Below are 6,228 nucleotides of genomic sequence, written 5' to 3' on the forward strand. Positions count from 1 at the left end.
GTTTGAAAGCTTAGACTCTCTACTTTCTGCAGATTTGCATAATTTTGAAATATATTTTACTGTAAGAAATTTATTTACACTTAATTTATACTATAACCCCCAACATTTTTTATATAATTTAATATTAACATATTTCATATTTTTCAGATATGACAAACATGGGCAAGTCTTATCAAGCTCTCACTCTCAGGAATAAGGCTACATTGTTATATTTGTTATAGTATCATCACATGTCCAACAATCGTCAAATAAATAATGAGGTAAAAAATGGTCTTTTGTAAACATATGGGAAACTTGAGTGTGAACTGCCTCAGATAGCACATATAGCCACAATTGCTACACCATCTTTTATTTTAGGTCCTACTCTAAAAAATGAGTCCATTCACAGCATTTTCTTTGGTTGTGTGCATAATTAATCCCTTGCTATATATTATATGTGCAAAACAAAAAATTTATATTTATGTGAAAATGTATTTTCACACCCTTCAGTAAAATAAGAATAACTTTTTAATGCGACATGTTAAAGAGTTCATTCTTTTTTTGGGGTGTTTACTGTCTGCTGCTGCTAACAACCAGAACTGTCTGCAGTCTGCTAGAGCACCCAGAACCAGAGTTATACACTATCAAAAACAGTATTTACAACATAAAAAATAAAATTTGGTGTTTCATCATATGAAAAACAACAGAAATAACAATATTTGTCACAAACAGCAGCTTTTTATGTTACTTCAAAGGGTTTTCTGTAAAATGATATAAAGATATTGCATTTATTCCACTGTATGTGGTTATGGGGACACTTCAAATGTTTTAGGCGGAAATTGAATACAAAAGCGTATTATTCCCTTCAGTTGGACTAGAATAACTTTTGCATAGATTATGATAGATAAAAACTTTCTTTTTCCTCTGTAAGCTGACAATAGCTGGAATCAAACAAAACTGTCTGCCCGTTTCGTGACCACTCAGGGCCAGAGTTATACACTTTTAAATACAGACTTTAGAAAAAAAAAACATCAAAAAGCACCATTTTATTTTTGTGTTTATTAGAGGTTTGACAACACAAACAACCATGTTTAGCACTTTCAACAGTGTTTTATGTAATTTCAAAGCGTTTCCTGTAAAATGATATCAAACTTTTGTATGTACACCTCTGCATGTGGGTATGGAAAGCTTTTGAATTTGGGTAGCCAAATCCAGGCGGAAATCCCCGACATAACCTCAGAGCGTGACTGGTTAAGGACAATACATCTAATGTTTTGTCCTTCACTTGACACATCTCTGTGTTATTTTTGTGTTGTTTTAACCAGCCTGATCTCACAAAAATTCGTAAATATTTTATGAGTTGGCCTATTCGTATGAATTCATATGAAGTGAATCTTGAAAAAACATACGATTCTCGTGAAAAAAATGAAACCAAACCCATAACCCTGCACAGGGGTCAAGAAAACTTACAAATGTGGTCGTATAAATTAATACAAATTAGCCACTTAGTAAAATATGTACGAATCTCGTGAGATAACATTGCAGCAACACATCTTGTGTTGTCCATTTTATTTATTTGAAGACAAAATCAACACGAAATGACACATAATGTGTTAAAAAAACACAGAATGTGTTAAATAGGATAAGACAAAAATTAACACATCCTTTCTTAGAGTGAACTGAGATATTGTCTGTTTATTAATAATTAAAATGCCTTAATCCTAAACAATTCATATCAATACTTAAACTTAACAACTAATTTACTAGGTATTAATAAGCAGTAGTATATTGAGGTTAAATAGTTAGTGGTTAATAGTGAGAATTGGACCTTAAAAAGTGTGACCTGAATAATTTATGTACTTTTATATGATTTATTTGAGCCGTTTTCTTTGTATAATTTACTAAATATGATCTAGAAAGTAATTAGTAATAAGTAATTAAATTATAAGTAATTTATACCGTAATCTAATTACATGATTGAAGATGTCATTAGTAACTTAATTACTTTTTTAAATAACACTGATAGTGATTTAATAAATGACTTTACGTCATTTGATAATATGCTCTTAAAAACAAAAATGGGAAAGACATCATTGTAAATATGATCTAGGAGAGTGTGAGGTTTTTTTTGGAAGGAATGCAAACTACATTAATAGCTAAACACGGACAAATCCAATTTTATATTTTACATCAAATATACAACACTTCACAGGTTAAATTCAAAGACGTAAACAATCTGAAGGTGATTTGCTCCATATGCTTTAAGATATGAATATTTTTTGGGAGTTTATAAATGATTTATCTTCAAAGGGTTCCAGAAATTCCCATTGCTAAAGACCCCGAATTTGGAAACTAGACTCATTATGTCATCATTAAGAGTACTTTATCCAGTGGCAAAAAAACCTAAATATATGTTCGGGGTGTCATATATGTGCATTGCATGTCATGTCAAAATATGTCAAAAGGTTCATGATTAAAGAGACGCTCATGTCTTGCAAGACACTTACTTAATACTAAACTCTGATTACACATGAGATTATGCGAGTAACTGGCAAATGCAAGCATCTCTAAGTTATTTTATTATAGACCCTTACGAAGCGTCTGTAGCGGGCACGTATTTTGACATGACACGCAATGTAAATAGGTTTACATGTTGCATGGAACACATTATGATCCACACACATGATGAAGTTTTTTTTAGGAAAGAAGTCACGAGCCCCCACTGATTTTATCCTCTTAGCTGGAACTGCTATGCCAACATGTATAGTAATCTGAAAATCTTGAAAAACGAATGAATTAATGAACTCGCCTCATACTGTACCCCTGAGAAAATTGAATTTCTTACATTATAAAACTAACTGTGGCAATGGTCTGGGTTGCATATCATTTTTCAGGGTTCCCACGGGTCCTTGAAATCCTTGAAAGTTTGTGAATCTGGGGCAAAAAATTTAAGGCCCTGGGAAGTTTTGAAAATATACATAGATACAGGTCATTGAAAGTGCTTGAAGCTATTTTATGCAAGAAGTTTTCTTGAAAAAAATCAATATTATTTCCTGTGTAGTGTAGGATAATATCATAAAATTTCTAGCCTTTTAAGCACACGTGCTAAACTGTTAACTTTAAATGCTTATATCTTCTGTATGCAAATGTTGTTACCAAAATGCTTTTTTTCATAGTTGTGTTTGACACATGAAAACGTCTCAGATTACGTATGTAACTGTTGTTCCCTGTGAAGGGAACGAGACGCTGTGTCTCCCTTGCCATACTTCCTGCGTCTATGTAATGTCGTCTTTGGCAATATTTCAGATAGCGATATACTTCCTGGTTCTCGCGTCACCCTGTCTTTGTCGTTATGCCTCACCATTGGTTGAATTTGAATGATATACACATTCAGACGCACTTTCCCCTGGAGGCGTCTTTACCATTAGTTAATTATTTTCCCTTCTTTAATTTATTTATTAATTTATTAATTTATTTTCATTAATTATATTATTTAATTCATTTCTTTGTATTTTCGTATTTGAACTGTTAATGTTATGGTGCAATGTGTCTGCCTTTAACAATTGTAGTTTTTTTTCTATTGCAGGCCTGTTTTGTATGCACATTTGAAATCCAATAAAAAAAGTGTCACCGCTGTAATGCAGCGCAAGGTCACTCTAAAGGGAACTGTAACAATGTATCTTATAAGGTAACACAATGTAACCTTGCTCTCACTTGCAATCTGTCCCCACATTTAGTCCTTGAATTTGAGGTTATTGAACCTGGAAAGTCCTTGAATGGTCCTTGAGTTTGAAGTTAACTAAGGTGTGGGAACCCTGATTTTTCTTTGTTTTGTTTTTGTTATTAAGTTTGTTAAAGGAACAGTATGTAAGAAATGTATATCAATTAATCATAAAATGGCCCTTATATGTCACTAGACATTAAGAATTAATATTCATTTCAAATATTTATATCACTGACAACAGTGGCCTGGCAAGGATATTGTTATTTAAAAAGTGGAGTTGCAGCCCTCAACTGATGTGTATGTTGTCATTTTGCGTATTGGCCACTAGTTGTGTGATTGCAGTACCAGTTTTAGCCACAAGGTTTGTGATTGCAATACCAGTTTTGGCCACAATCCTACATACTGTTCCTTTAAAGGTGTTTTGTCTTAAGTTAAAAATATCTGTCAATCATGATTTTATTGTCCGTCAAGCTAAAAACAATTCAGAGGGCTTAGAAAAGTAAGAAGAAATCTCTTCTCTACAAGCAGGTATCATTTATATCCACTGCACAGATGTATGGGATGTGATCTGGTGTGTTCAAATGAATCAAAGTTCTGGATTGGCAGCTAAGCATGAATATTATACACATCTGCTGTGTTATCTGAGGTCATGATAATTACTGAGCTCCTTAACAGACTCATGCTCAAGTATATTCAGGTCTTTTCTTTTATCCGTTGATCCATATTAATGCATATTAATCCATTTAAAGCTGGGAGGCTTTTTCATTATGAAATCTAGAGTAGATTCTGTTTTTTTTTTTGCAAAGGTCAAACGTTCCCATGAGAACACACAAAGCCTGCTGATAAATTTTTTTTTTAGCTTGGATAAATGCATCTGGCATATGCATGAATTTAAAATATATAAATTTATTTCACTTCAATTTTGGCTATAGTGGTAGTAATGGGAGAAACGAAGCTTTTCGAAGATTCGAATCAACTGAACCAATTGCTTGAAAAATGATTCACTGTTTCGAAGCGCTCGAAACACCTAAATATGTCGCCACCTGCTGGTAAAAACATTGTAAAAGCAACAAAATCTCAGTCCAAACATATTACACTTTGTCCTAAATAAAACAATTACTTTTATTTAATGGCTTAATTAAGTTAAATGTTTTTTAAAATGTTTTTAGAAAAACCTTTTCAATTATTTTGTAAAAACAAATCATTGACACTCTAGCTCCTCTTTTAATTATGCACATGTTTGTTATTAAATCTGTCTAACAAAAGTAGGCAAAATGGTTATCAGTCTTGACAATGAATGTTTTATAAACTTGCATAATTAAATTTAACCGAGTTCAGCTAACTATATTAGACACAAGACACACTGGTCATTTGTGATTAACTCCCCCTAGTGGTTAACCATCGGATTTTCGAAACGTTTACAAACAGTTTTGACGTTATAAAAGGCTTGTTGGACTTCATGTGGCGCCGCAAGAATCGACAGCAGGATGACGTCAAAGTATCGCGAGAGCGAGACGAAATATGATCTCTTGAATCGTTCTCGCGGTACTTTGACGTCATCCGGCTGTCGGTTCTTGCGGCGCCGCATGAAGTCGAACAAGCCTAAAGTCTCGTTTGCTAAAGTCACGTGACTAGGCCGATTTGAAGTATACTGAATTAAACAAAAGAATCGTTTTGTCTGTTTTGTAAAATAAATGAAATTTGTAATACCGGCCATACAACTAAAAATTAATAAAATATATCAGATTTATTTGTTTTAAGTGTTCCTGCCTTTTTTCATCTGTTGAATTCAGTATTCAGCAGTATGTCCACTAGGTGGCGCGTTTGACTACATTTTACAATAAGAACAAAAGTGACACACTGTTGTTTTCCATTCATGTGCTCAACAAACAACTTTCTCTCTGTTTACACTAAAGATATCTGATTTGGCAAGTGAATATCGGAACAACGCGAACCAGTTTTGCAAGCAACTGACTGTAATCCTTTCCTTGGTAGTTCAACATTAAAAACTGTGACATCCTACGATTGTTTAGGATCCTCAGGCTATAAAAAACAGTGTCATTGAATGTCAAAATTATTTTCACATGTTGAAACAATCCTTAATAAACACTTTTTTTTAATCCTTAATAAACACAGTGACATCATATTGATAGATAGCTCGACTTTAGATATAACAGTTCAATCCGTGATCCAGTTCAATTCCATTATGGGTTCATGGAAAATTTCCTTTTTGACTAATGCAGTGAAATATTATTATTATTTTTTAATTATAATAAAAGTATTTTAAGACATGTATTGTAAAGTAGCACATGTTGAGGGTTGACTGACCCATAAGGCAAAAGTATATTTCAAAATATACAAAAAATGGCCCAAAAATATGTACTGAAATATAATTTGAAATATGTTTACAAAAATTTATTTTTCATGTTGGACTTTTTTGTATATTTTTAAATATATTTTAAAATAAATATATTTTAAAGGATTTATATTCATTTTGCATTGGAAGAAAAACTTTGTACGTTATA

Source organism: Misgurnus anguillicaudatus, chromosome 21, assembly GCF_027580225.2.
Source record: "Misgurnus anguillicaudatus chromosome 21, ASM2758022v2, whole genome shotgun sequence".
NCBI lineage: Eukaryota > Metazoa > Chordata > Actinopteri > Cypriniformes > Cobitidae > Misgurnus > Misgurnus anguillicaudatus.